We start from the raw sequence: 14,869 nt of genomic DNA, 5'->3' as shown, positions 1-14,869 counted from the left end.
GCCCATGTTCAAACTTCCCCGGTTATAAGGACACGAGTCATACTGGGGCTTCTGGCTCAGGTGGTAAAAAAAAAACTGCCTGCAGTGCAGGAGACCAGGGTTCGATCCCTGGGTCGGGAAGATTCCCCTGGAGAAGGGAACGTCAGCACACTGTGGTATCCTTGCCTGGAGAATCCCAAGAACAGAGGAGCCTGGTGGGCTACAGTACATGAGGTCACAACGTAGGACACGCACTATATCTTCTTTATCCATGCATCTCTCAGCATTCCCCTGTTTCTTCATCAAGATACAGATTTGCATCTTTTTCTCTAAGGCAAGGTGGTGAACCCTGGGGAGGTGAGGACACTCAATGATTCATCTCTTTAGTCCCAAAATCTAGCGTAGCATCTCACATGTACTTAGGGCTAACTGATGCTTTTAGAATCAAAACAAATTGAGTGCTGAATATAAACAGAAACTCATATTAGCAAGTCAGCTTTATCATACAGACAGCAACTAATCATAGCATGACGTTCAATGCAGTCCTTCAGAGGGACAGGACGGGTGGGACGGTGAAGACTGACTCTAAGTGACGCTAAATACCTACCCTTACTAGGTTCTGATGTCTGCATTTGACAGTTCTTCTGTCTCTTTCCTCAAAGCCTTTTTTTTTTTTGCTCATCTTCCTTTACAGCCACATCCTACCTCCTAATGTGTTATTTTCCAGTCTGGAGAACTATCCTCGCTCTTCCTCATGTATGTCAAATGCATTTCCACTTCAGGGCCTTTCCATTCACTGCACCCTTCCCCCCCGCCCCCCGCCCCCCACTGGCTCTTTCATCAACTCTCTTCACCACCCTCCACTCAGTCTCAGCACCAGTGTCATCTAGACACAGGGACCTTCCCGGCCATCCTGGGGTCCTTTGTTCTATAGCAAAGCCTTCCCATTTTTGCAGAAACCCTCTCTATACCCTCAGCCCACATGAGTGCCCTTCACTGATGGACTTATGCGTATTTGTTTATGTAGTGTCTCCCCTCCTTGTTCCATGAAAAGAAGGACTTTGTTGTGTCCCCTGCTACTTCCCAGAAGCCAACTTGGCACTTGTTACAGGCAGGTCCACAGTGACATGTGGGCTGAAGGAGACCTGCAAGGCTGTACGCCTTTGGCCAGGATTAGACTAAATATTCATGAGAACTGAAGAAGCCTTTCACAAGCCCCAGTCATAAGGGCAGGCTTTGCATTCTCCGTTTGGACCCGCCAGAGGCTTTGGCAGGCCAAGAACTGGCCGCTGACACTCTCTCCGCAGGTTCTGGGTCACTCTGCAGCACTGAGGTGAGAGGAATAACCTCCCAGGCAGAGGAGCGGCAGTGACTGCAGTTATAGATGTAAGCCCCCCTTCAGTGCGCGTCTGCTCTTTATAAGCACCTCACACACACACACATCAAGAAGCACAGGTGTGTCTGACTGAACAGTGCACAGCCAGTTGTTTTCCGGGTCTGCAGAGGTCCAGGTTGTGACTTCTGGTTCTTCACACGATGGTGTGGCTGCAGAATTGTGTCCTGACCGAGCAGCCTGCCAGCCTCTGATCCCACGTCTTGCCCCAACGCTGGCACCAAACTGTCAAGGTCCCCGAATCGGTGGGCTTTCCTCAAGGTCACCACAGATGCACACCATGGCTTTCTCGGCACCCTCTTTTTACAGAGATCACAGAGATGCTCAGGGTCTTATTGGGGGGGCTGCGGGGCAGAAGTGGAATGTAAGATAAATTTTAACACATATAGGATCGATTGCACCCCAGGGAGCCTCTCCCAGCGCCTGGATGGAGCAGAGTTAGTTCTCCTTTAGAGCCTGAGGACACTCATGCTCCTCTTGGAGTTTTCTTACCATAAACATAGCCCATCAATCGTTTTCAGAGCTACAAAATGAATACCCGTCCTCCCCACGTAGACTGTACCTTCTCAGTCAGGTCAGCGGCTCAGTCGTGTCTGACTGTTTGCAACCCCATGGACTACAGCAAGCCAGGACTTCCTATCCGAAACCAACTCCCAGAGCTTACTGAAGCTCATGTCCATTGAGTTGGAGATGCCCTGCAACCATCTCTTCCTCGGTTGTCCCCTTCTCCTCTCACCTTCAATCTTTGCCAGCATGAGGGTCTTTTCCAATGAGTCAGCTCTTCGCATCAGGTGGCCAAAGTATTGGAGTTTCAGCTTCAGCATCAGTCCTTCCAGTGACTAATGGAAGTCCTTCTATTCATCCTTTTTTATTGCTGTACTCCTCCTGACTTTGTCAGTGAATTAAATAAATAATTCGATCAATAATACATTAAACAGAATCCACGTCAGCTGCAAAAGTCTGAGGGGGCTACGGGAAGCTTTAGGTGATTGGCAAGGACACAGTGCCTTTGGGGACTGGGGTACTCAGACCCTGCTTTGATGAGCATCCCGCAGTCATTCTGGTGGAATCTCATGGAGGAGAAACATTTAAAAAGACCTTTTTGTCAAAACTATTGCTTAGTGATAGGGGAAATGTTAACAAAATCTGGGAGTAAACATATTATTTGAGAAATATAAATGACCTCAGATACACAGATGACACCACCTTTATGGCAGAAAGTGAAGAGAAACTAAAGAGCCTCTTGGTGAAAGTGAAAGAGGAGAGTGAAAAAGTTGGCTTAAAACTCAATATTCAAAACACTAAGATCATGGCATCCGTTCCCATCACTTCATGGCAAATAGATGGGGAAACAATGGAAGTAGTGATAGACTTTATTTTGGGGGGCTCCAAAATCACTGCAGATGGCGACTGAACTGACTGAGGTTGGTCATAGCTTTTCTTCCAAGGAAAGTTGACCTATAAAGGAAACTGAGTGCCAAAGAATTGATGCTTTTGAACTGTGGTGTTGGAGAAGACTCTTGGGAGTCCCTTGGACTGCAAGGAGATCCAACCAGTCCATCCTGAAGGAGATCAGTCCTGGGTGTTCATTGGAGGGACTGATGCTGAAGCTGAAGCTTTGATACTTTGGCCACCTGATGTGAAGAGCAGACTCATTGGAAAAGACCCTGATTCTGGGAAAGATTGAAGGCAGGAGGAGAAGGAGGATGAAAGAGGATGAGATGGCTGAATGGCATCACCAACTCAATGGACATGAGTTTGAGCAAGCTCCAGGAGTTGGTGGTGGATAGGGAAGCCTGGTGTGTTGCAGTCCTGGGGTCACAAAGAATCAGACAGGACTGAGCTACTGAAATGAACTGACTGAAACATATCATGCTTATCTTTTAAAATCTTTCTCGAAAAAAGTTAACATCAAAAGCCTACTCTACAGTATTAGGTGATTAAAAGGAAGGGATGCAAAACAATATTCAGCTTAGTGCTAATTTTGTAAAATACTATGTATGTGTGTGTGTTTGGATGTGTGAATGAGTATTTGGGTGTGCGTATATGTATTTGGGTGTGCAGAGAGAAAGAGCATGATGCACCAATATTTAACAGTGGTTGATACCAAGAGTGTACTTGTGCTTTTTATATTTATGATCTCCCATATTCCAGAAGTCTCTATCATGGATGTATACAAAAGGGTTCAAAATAAACGGTTTGCTTCTATTTTCTTCCTTTCAAATCACTGCAAATAGTAAAGGACTTTCATGGGAGATTTCTGGTGCTAGTTAAACTCTATCAGACTATTCAGAAAGAATGCCCAGGTTCTTTTTACAGGAAGAGAAAAAAAAAAATTGATATAAGAAAACTGGCAGGTCTGGATGGGAGGAGAGTGGGGGTGGAGAATGGATACATGTATACATATGGCTGAGTCATTTCACTTTGCACCTGAAACTATCACAACAGTATTAATTGGCTATACTCAATACAAAATAAAAAGTTCAAAAAAAATTGGCAAATGATAGTACAAATCATATATCTTAATCTCCTGTATCTGTGTGTGTGTTTGTGCAGACATGCACACACAAATGTCTATATTGGATTCTCCCTGCATCAGTCTTCCTCCCATCTTCAGGAAATGTCCTACCTTATAAATATTGCTGTCTCTCACTCTAGAAGCTGAGAAAGACCAAGACAAGCATCCCCAGCCGGCTAGCTGCACTGGCTCAGAACTTAGAATCATGGACATGGAGCTAGGCCCCGGGTGTCAGTGATGGAGCATTTTTGGGGGCGTCACAGCTGTGGGGACTGTGGAATTGTCCCCCACGGGCTGCTGACACAGAGGCCACTGGATAGCTTTTGGGGCGTGGATTTTGGGCTCGTGCTAGCTGCTACCCAGCCTTCCTTGCTTTTCTGTTTGCAAACTGGGTTCTGCAGCTTTTCAGAAGATTCTACTGTTCAGTACACTTGTCTATTTTTATTTGTTGGCCAGAGCTGATTTCTACTGCTTGCACCTAAGAGCCCTGGCTCTTTGCTCTATGTGCTATATGACAGTGCTTTGGGTTCAGGGCCAAATGTGACCTTGAAAAGCACATGAGAAAATAGTTCAGAAAACACTGCAGACATTCTACAGGAGGGGTTCGGGTTTAGATGCTAAAGGAACATAACTTTCCGTTTAGGAAGCCTGAGTCCATTAGTGAACTCCACTAATAGGTTACAAAAAGTAATAGCTAGTAAATATTTTATTAGCATTTTTTTGTATCTTGCTAATGGGGGAAGTCAACAATTTCAAAAGTAGCAAGAATCACATTTGGCACCAGGCCATTATTCAATGCTTAGTGTCTGCTGTTTCTTAGGATATTTTGTGGAATAATTAGAGACGCTCAAACAGAATTATGTGGGCAACCACAAATGTTTTTATTTTTATATTGTAAACCATCATATTTTCTTACCTACATTATGTATTCAATACTAATTTTCTATCTATGGCATAGTAAATTTATGGCTATGTTAATATGCTAATATTTCTCCATCTAGAAAATGAAATGAATGATTTTTATATGCTTTGTGAAATATTAACTGCAAAAATTCATTAAATATAATAATAAGACTCATTACATAGTATCTTTCATCCTGAAGATTATTAGAAACCTTTACGAACTAAAAGAAAAATAACCAAGAGCAAAGAAAAAGAAAAAAAAAAACAAACACCCAAAGCTAACAGAACCACCATCCATCACTGAAATAGAGCTATGCAATTGTTTCCTTTGCTTAGTCTATTTGAAGTCTTTGCTGTTGTTGTTCAATTGCTAAGTCATGTCCGACTCTGTGACCACATGAACTGCAGCACACCAGGCTTCCCTGTCCTTCACTATCTCCCGGACTTTGCTCAAACTCATGTCCATTGATTCGGTGAGGTGATGCCATGCAATCATTTCATTCTATGTCACCCCCTTCACCTCCTGCCTTCAATCTTTCCCAGCATCAGGGTCTTTTCCAATGAGTCTGCTCTTCACATCAGGTGGCCAAAGTATCAAAGCTTCAGCTTCAGCATCAGTCCCTCTAGTGAGTTGATTTCCATTAGGATTGACTGGTTTGATCACCTTGTTGTCCAAGGGACTCTCAAGAGTCTTCTCCAGCACCACAGTTTGAAAGCATCAATTCTTTGGCACTCAGCCTTTTTTATGGTCCAACTCTTATATCTGTACACGGCTACTGGAAAAAATATAATTGTCTTACCTGTCAGGAGAAAAAAAATCAAGCTTAAACTGCTAAAAAGAAAATTGCCACCTAAAAATTAATATGATCTTCTGATTCCTTTAAATTATTGTGCTTTGTTTTCAGGAATGGAATTAGTTAGAAGTGAGAGAAAATCACTATGGGTGTTAGGATTTGGAAATAGGACTGGAGGTCTGTATTAGTCCAGGCTCCTCAATTGGATTCATAGAGATGTGCAAGTGGGAATTTAATATGGTGACTGGGGCCTCTATGATCATGGAGGCTAAGAATGCCATGATCTGCCATTTGCAAACTGGAGACCCAGGAAAGCTGGTGGTCTAATTCTTTCTAAGGCCAAAGGCCTGAGAAACAGGGAAGCTGCTAGTGTTAGTTCACCAAATCCAAAGACCAAAGATCCAGGGGCTCCAATGTCTGAGGGCAGGAAAAGGTGGACACCCAGCACAAAGTCAGCAGAGAGCAAACCCAACCTTCCCGTGAGTTTCTGTTCTACTGGGGTCCTCACAGGATTGGTGAGGGTGATTGTTCTTCACTCTGTTGACTGGTTCAAATGCTCATTTCTTCCCATAACATCCTTGCACACACCACAAAACAAGGTTTTATCAGCTATTTGGGCATCCCTTAGCCCAGTCACATATTCATGGACATTAACAATCCCAGGGGCCACTCTGGACTCCCCAACATTTTCTCTAAAAGTTTTTGACTGGCCTTTCCTATTAAAGTGCTGTGGCCCCCAGCTATCAGCATAGTGACTAGTCACTTAGCCAGGCACACTCCTTCAGCAATTGACTAAGTCATTCCATGTCTCCTCAACTCTAAACCAATCCCAAGCTGCATCTCCCCTGCATGTCCTTTTTGCTTTGTGTCTTTGTTAGCTCTTGTAGAACATCTCCATCTCCTGTTTCATTTTGTATGTAAAAGTATATAACAAACCATCTGTCCCAACTCAGATTTCTTTTCTTTTCTTTTCTCTCCTTGAGTACCCAGTCCCAAGGCTTTGTATCACTGGACCTGGATGTCAGTTTTAATGTCCATTAATTTAAGTCGGTAGGCCTCCAAAAGCTTCACAAATGTTAATTAAGCAAGAGAACACCCTTATGAAACAAGGATTATGGTCCTCATTTCACAGGTAAAAATCCAAACAAACAAAGCTTGAGTGACACTGACGCCTGCCCATCATTTGAGAACCGCCATTGATTTCATGGGAATGACTGATGTTGAAGCTGAAACTCCAATACTTTGGCCACCTGATGCGAAGAGCTGACTCATTTGAAAAGACCTGGATGCTGGGCAAGATTGAAGGCAGGAGGAGAAGGGGACGACAGAGGATGAGATGGTTGGATGGCATCACCGACTCAATGGAGATGGAGTTTGGGTGCTGTCTATGGGGTAGCGCAGAGTCGGACACAACTGAGCAACTGAAACGAACTGAACTGTTGATTTCACTGCTGGGCATCACAATGTTGATGGCTGGGCATGTGTCAGAGCCACTGCCTCACTATCCAGAAGATAAAAAGAGACGAGCGATAGGACAGTGTCTGAACCGTGTTAAACGCTCAGACTGCACATTATTTACAGGTCTGCAGGACGTCCCATTTTCCTTTATTTTCTCACTGTCCCTTCCTATGGCAGCCACTCAGTGAACAAGCAAAGAAAAGTCAAGGTGTGGCAAGACAAGGGTGTGTTTATTCTCATTACTTGGTCCTGAGACGCTGGTTTGGGGCAAAATAAATTTTTGTTTTGTATGATTCTCTCTCAGATTTAGGGCCCTGGGTCTCAGAAGCTGGTCTGTGGCCCCACAGCCTCAGAATCACCTGGATACAAGGGTTAAATGTACAGTTTCCAGGTCTCACTTCAAAGACACCAAATCAGTACTTTGGAAAGTGGGCCCAGAAGTCTGTTATTTTGACTGTGTGATTTTGTCATTTATTTCTTGCGTTTGAAAACCAGATTCGTGTTTTGTGAAATGTTACCTGTTTTAATGCTGTAATATGCTTGTGGTTTTGCAGTTAAAGATGTTCATCAGCTGAAATAAAAATGATTTTTTAAAAAAAATTTCTATCCACCAGCATGGAGTTTCCTTTAAAAACTAAAAATACAATTACCACATGATCCATCAATCCCACTCCCAGAATATATCAGGAAAAGACGAGATCTCTAATTTGAAAGTATGCATGCCCCCCAGTGTTCATTGCAGCACTATTTACAGTAGTCAAGACATGAAAACAAGTTAAATGTACATGGTAAATTGTACATGTATGAATGGATAAAGATGGAATACTACTCAGGCATAAAAAAGAATGAAATAGCCATCTGCAGTAACATCAGTGGAGGCAGAGATTGTCACACTAAGTGAAGTAAGCCAGACAGAGAGAGACAAATACCATACGATGTCACTTATATGTGAAATCTTTAAAAAAATGATACAAATGAACTCATTTACAAAATAGAAATAGACTCACAGACATAGAAAACAAAGTAATGGGTACAAACGAGAAATGGAGGGGGATGGATAAATGGGGAACTAGGATTAACAGATGCATACTTACATCGTTGTTCAGTCACTATGTCATGCTGACCTATATAAAAAACAAATAACGAGGACCCACTACGTAACCCAGGGAACGATATTCAATACATTGTAGTAACCGATAATGAAAAATAATCTGAAAAACTATATATATATATATATATATATAATAACTCATTTTTCTACACACCTGAAACTAACACATTGTAAATCTACTATACTTCAACGAGAAAATAAACAAAAAATATAACTTGAGTTTGAGAATTTCCTTATCTCAAAAATAATCAACTTCTCTCCTCTCTTTTAAAGTGCAACACAGACCCGCCCCCAAACAACAGAATGAAACACAGGGCCGAGGGCCCTTTAGTTTAGACCACTGATGTTTGAAACATCAGTGAGGCCTTGTCTCTCCAGCTTCCATGGGCCACAGGGTGTCTGGTTGTCTTCCTTATTCGTTCCTTTACAGGACCTGCAGACTCTGAAAGCACGAATTTACACCAATGCCTCCAAACAGGCCCTCTCTGAGTAAATAAATGTTGGCTGCTTAGACCTTTCAGGTCTAAGTTAGTTCTAAGACCTTTCAGGCCTAAGATAGTTCTGCTGCTGCTGCTGCTAAGTCGCTTCAGTTGTGTCCGACTCTGTGCGACCCCATAGACGGCCTCCTACCATGCTCCCCCGTCCCTGGGATTCTCCAGGCAAGAACACTGGAGTGGGTTGCCATTTCCTTCTCCAATGCAGGAAAGTGAAAAGTGAAAGGAAAGTTGCTCAGTCGTGTCCGACTCTTAGCGACCTCATGGACTATAGCCCACCAGGCTCCTCCATCCATGGGATTTTCCAGGCAAGACTACTGGAGTGGGGTGCCATTGCCTAACAACTATCATTTAGTTGTTAGACCTGAAGGGAATCTCAAATATGATCTAGTTCAACCACCAGTTTATGCATGAAGACACAAGGAACCAGAGAGGCAGAGCAACTAATTGAAGGCGGCACAGCTGAGCAGGAGACTGGACAGAATTGGAAACCACTTCCCTATTTCTTCATCCACTGTTCCTTGCAGGAGAGCATGCTATCTCTGTATTCCAGTACAGACAGAGGCTTCTATTCTTGTCACGTCCTTTAGTCCTGGCTATTAAATTTTTTGAACAATCACCCTCAATGTAAGTATTATTTTCCAAATTATATACATGTGCCACCGTCAATCTAATCAGTAAATGCTATGAAAGGATAATATCATTTCCATAAACTAGAAAAGAAATATAAACAGAGCACAACTATTTTCCACCGTCATCCTTCAGAGGATGCTAAGCAACCTCTTTCGGAGATCGTTGCATCAGGACCTGAATTCAGCTTCTCAGAAAGAGCTATAAGTACTTAAAGAGCTCACAGAAAAATGATTTCTGACTGATAATTGCAGGCTTTATTACCTTTAGAGACCACTGAACTACTTTAAAATGACAATGTATCAAAAAATCATTTCTAACTCTTATTCTTCGCCTCCTTGATGGACGCAAATCTGAGATCTCTATTTAATGAGTGGTTTTTCTCACCTATGGAGTAATCCAAGGTGACCAACCGTCCTGACACCACCTCACTAGTCAGGAATTACAAATGACTGTTGTCCCAGTAAGACTGTGTCACTATTTAAATTGCTTCTGTGCTGTATTTTTAAGAGAGTGCCTCCAAGGTAGCTGGGGATGACCTCCTTCAGGTGTGGCAGCAGGAAGCTCCAGCTGAGAATGCAGCGTGGGAAAGTTCTCCTGAAACATCAGTGAGCTGCCTTGCGCCCTCTTCCCCAGGAGAGGAGGAGAACCCTGGAGGGCATGTTAGTGGCCAGTCTCCTTTCTGGAACTGACCAGGCTTCTGCTCCGACACTGGCTGACTCACCGTGGGGCCTCTTCTCCACTCACAGGGTCGGCCACCTGTGCTCCCCGGTGAGTCCCCAGAGCCCCAGCCCGGAGATCTCCGGTACAGCCTCACTTCTGACTTACTCCTGCAGCACACAAGAGAGGAAGTGCCAGGTTCTGGGAACTCAGGACCCCACAAGGCAGCAGGGTCCTTGCCCTTGCAGGGTGACAGCCTGAGGCATTGCCTGCGATGACTGAACTCTTTCTAGGAGCCAAGGACCACGTGGTGTCCTGATGACCACATGTGCGCCCGAGTACTGCTGCACCACTCAGAGCAAGGCCAGGCACGTGGCACGGTGATCCCCACTCCAGGGATGCACGGCATAAAGACAGGAAACCGGGCTCTCCAGGCTGCAGGGTGGGGGTTCCCACAGACACGCTGAGTCCCTTCTGCTCCGGTTTCATCTTTGGGGGGTGGGCAGGACGGAGAAGCAGGGTGACCACGTGGAATTACCATCCACATAGAAACTGGAAGAGAAAGGGCAGGAATCCCAACCAGACCTCTGGGCCACCTGGGATCACCCCTGGGCCAGCTCTTGACTTCAAGGACTTTTCTCTGCAGATGTTTTTACAACAACTAAAATATGAAATGTCCCCAAGAGTGCCCCTGGCCTTCCTCCCCCTTCTCCACTCCCATTAATGTCACACCAACCAAGCGAAAAATCAGATTTACAGACTCTACTGTTTCTCTTCCCGGACTCTTTTTTTTTTTTCCTTCCCTTTAATCCAAACACAACCAGATTCCTTTATTCCTCGTGCTGTATTTATCTTCCCGCTCCCTCACCCTCGGAGGTCACCTCCCCTCTGCCAGCTGCCTCCCTCCCCCAACTCAGGGTCCCCAGCCTCCTGGGTCATTCTGGGCTTTTCAGGGTGACTGGCCATCTGGTCTACCCCAAGGCTCTACTCCAAGGACTCTCCAATTTGCTTTGCTTCTGGCTACACTTACTTGGCCAGGCCTCCTCTCCTCCCCCTCACCCACCCTGCCCCTCACGCAGCTCAGAGGCCTTCCTCCACATCTCTGGATAGTACAGACTTGGACCGAAAAGTGGCATCTTAGCCTCCTAACCCAAGCCTCTCCACTGGGGGCCATGCAGAGCTCTCTTTTGGTCTCTCCAGCTGGCCTGTGCGGCCCCCGCCCCCAAGCAAAGGCTCTTTACTTGTATTAACTAACTCCTGCTAGATTTTGTTCCGAAAAGACTTTTTTTTTTTTTTTCAATAAAACACTAGCACGTGGAAAGGGCTTAGGCAGAAGTGAATCTTCTAGAACCTTCTGGTTTGATTTAAAATGACGTTGAGTAGAAATATTTAAGACATGATCTCATACTCCCCAGCCTTGTTAAATAGGTCACAAATGAGCACCGTTTAAACACGTTTTTCATGGCTCACTGTCACTATTATAAACACTGATTTTTGTAATGTGACAGAACACAGTGACACATTCAGAATCACCTGAGTGCAGCTGTTTATCCTCTCACGAGGGGACCCCAGAGTTTTGAGCTGTTAATATGTGTGTGTCTTTATAGATTCCTTATTAATCTGTCTTCTCTCCCTCCCACTTCTTTCTTCTCCTCCTCCCCCTCCTTCTCCTTCACTTCTGCTTCTTTAGGTCCTGAATTCACTCCACTAAGCTTGTGACTTTTACCATTCGACAAGTTAGAAAATCAAAATTTTACCTATAAGGGACAAAATAGGAATGAATAGCATTTGAGGACCCCTTCATTTTGAGATGACATCTACCAACTGAAATAAGCCCTGATTTAACACGACAGTGAGGAAGGCTGTGCTGGGGACCAGGGTCCCTGAAGAGTTATTTATTGGCAAAGGAGTCCTGACACATCTGAGAGCTGAAGATGAATGTGGGATGCTGTGCCATCCTAAAGCTGTAAGTATCTACAAATGCAAAGTCGTTCTCAAACAAATCTTCGATGTAGATGTTTCTTAAAAATGAATCTAAAATTTCAAAGGGTAAAGCCAATGTCCTGTGTGACTGTGGAAATGCTTGACATTTCTTTCTTTCCCTCTTTACCATTTTTGAAAACTTATTTTACTTTTGTGCATTTGACTAAACTCTTTCATTTTCCAATATTTAACATGCTATCCTCACTCTGACTATCTGGACTGCTTTTGGTTGTTCTCACTGGGTTAAAAGAAACACAGACACTCTCAAATAATCCCAAAGAAATAGGGGTTTATTTGGTTTCGGTTTGGCCACATTTAAGAGAAAATCTGTGTAACCGCCACCTACTCAAACCTGAGCTCTGGTTGGGGTGATCTGGCAGGCTGGTCAAGGACTCTGGAATTCCGTTTCCCTCTGCTTCAGGCTCATACCTGTGGCTCCAGCCATCACATTTACATCCCAAATGGAAGGAGCCTTTGCAGAATGGCATGTGACCACCCCATATGCCTTCCTGTAAAGGTGTTTTCCTGGAGGTCTCACTGAGCTGGCCTGAGCAACATCTCCCTGCTCAGAACCATGTCACAGAGCACCTCTCTGCAAGGGACGCTACTTTTCCAGCTGGTCTTATTGTGATTCAAACCAAAGTGTGCATTTTAGTAAAGAAAAGTGGACAATCAACTATTGAGTAGCCTGCCAGCGTCCACTGATTTCTGTGGTTAACCCCACTGAACTGGGCCTGCAGCCACCAGGACACCTCCTCCAGGCAGTGGAGTTCCATCTAAGGAGTCACAGGATTCTCCCTCAGGATTTCTCTGCCTCCCATTTCTGCTTCTCAGTTTCCCCTTGTTTTTGGCCTCCTTCTAGCTACAATGCCTACTCCAGCCATGCAAGACCTTCCCCACCTCTATCCAAATCCTGCAGAGAAGTCAGCAGACCTATGCGTTTTTCAAGCCCAAATTTGAGGAGGATTCTATTAGTTCAGCATAACTCTTGAGAGAGACAAAATGAGTTCCAGGTTTGAAGCAAGACTTTCATCCATGAGTGATCTTTCTGGTTTTTTTTTTGGGGGGGGGGTGGGGGGAGGTTTGCTTGTGTTTTGTCTGTTTGTCAAGCTGCTTGGTGGCTTATGGGATCCCCAATGAGGGATCGAACCTGGGCCTCAGCAGTGAAAGCATAGTCCTAACCACTGGACTGCCAAGGAAGTCCCCATGAGCTATCCTTTAGTTTGAGGACCTCTAGGCCAAATTAACCTCAGTCAGGGGCCCTGGGAAAGACAGGATCTTTAGGTCCAGCTGAAAAGGGGAATATGCTCAAGCTAGCAGAAGTAGCTAATGATGGGTACTCCAAACGATTGGCACCTATGATGTGTAAACTCAAGCTAAATATACACTGGTGATTACTTCATAGAAAGAGACATCAAAAAGGTGAATCTTATCCCTCCTCATTTTTTTCAGTCTACTCAGTGTATGAGAGACTATGATGAGATCTAGCTTTCTGTCTGGGCACAGAGGGAACAGTCTGTAGCTATGCAATTGTTCTGTGAGATGACAAAAATGTAAATCGATAGGAGCTCCCCTGCTAAGGCCGTATTCCATACCCACGAATTTCAAAAGATCAAAGTGCATCGCATTTTTAATGAAGTTATATGGGCTTGACCTAATGTCAAAATCAGGATTCAGTGATGGCCCATTCACCAGCTATACATATCATATAAGTATTTCCTTTCAAGTAGAACCAGCGTAGCTTCCAACAAGAATGTCATTCCTCCTTGGGTCCAGGGTTACTCTTTCTACTGTCCTTCACAGATAAGCCATCACTGAGGTAGGGGATATCTCCTCTTCCTTTCACTCCTGGCTAGATTTAATGGGACACTCACCAAGCCAGAGTTTTCACATTTTATGCTCTCCTACCAGTGATATTTTAGCCATAGATGTCTCTTCAATAATTTAACTGCTTATTTTTTTCCTGTTTTTATGAAACCCACATCTTGAAAGTCAAGGAGTATAACAAACAGCACAAGGAGTCACAATGAGGAATTTGAAACACATTCAGGATCCTTTAGTAATTAATTGCAAGGAATGTTTATGCCAGGTATCATTCACCCAGGGTCTATGTTTTTGTTGTTGTTTCCTTTAAAATATAAGTAAACTAAAATTCTACCAAAGTGAAAAACCTCCTAGGATATTCATGAAGTGAACACATTGACTATATCTTCTAATGATGAGACTGAGTTGTCCTTTGGTTTGTACTGAAAACTGGTGTAACTAAGCACTTACGTGTGATTGTGTTAGTTGTGCACTTGAAAATTTGTTACAATACAACACAAACATTTCTACAAAAGCAAATTTAATATACAACAAACACTCACCATGTAAACACATCTTTTAAAAAATCTGGTAATAGTTCCAAGGATCACTTACAGGCTTCCATAAAAGTATTTTATATCAAGAATCTCAATACAGAATGATTTCTATGTCAAAATACATTTACGCTGTAAATTGTTATAGAAAAGAAAAAGACAGAGAAACAGAGTTTGCTGGTATTGAATTCAACAGCAGCAACTGCCCCTGATAATCTTCCTTCATTTTCTACTTCAAGCATTTCTGACAACACATGTCCATCTACCCTTCTATAGTCTATGCTTTGACTCACTCAGTTGACCAGTTAAAAATCTCAAGACATTACTATCATGCTTATTCGCAACATCAGCAGCTCTCAAACCTGCCCAAAGCATTTCTGGGGGCCTGTTCCTCTCCAGGCTGACACTCAGAACTTTCCAGAACCTGTCCACAGTATCAGTATGGAGGACCACACATTAGAAACTCAGCAGTAGTTATCAAGATGCAAAACAGGAAAAAAGCCACATGAAAACCACAAGTGCAGATCAATCACACAATTTTATTAGAGTCTTTTGAACAAATGTATTCCTCTGTGAAAAACTCTTGAGA

The sequence above is a fragment of the Capricornis sumatraensis genome, chromosome 1 (genome assembly GCF_032405125.1).
Source record: "Capricornis sumatraensis isolate serow.1 chromosome 1, serow.2, whole genome shotgun sequence".
In the NCBI taxonomy this organism is placed as follows: Eukaryota; Metazoa; Chordata; class Mammalia; order Artiodactyla; family Bovidae; genus Capricornis; species Capricornis sumatraensis.
This window is presented reverse-complemented; position numbering follows the sequence as displayed.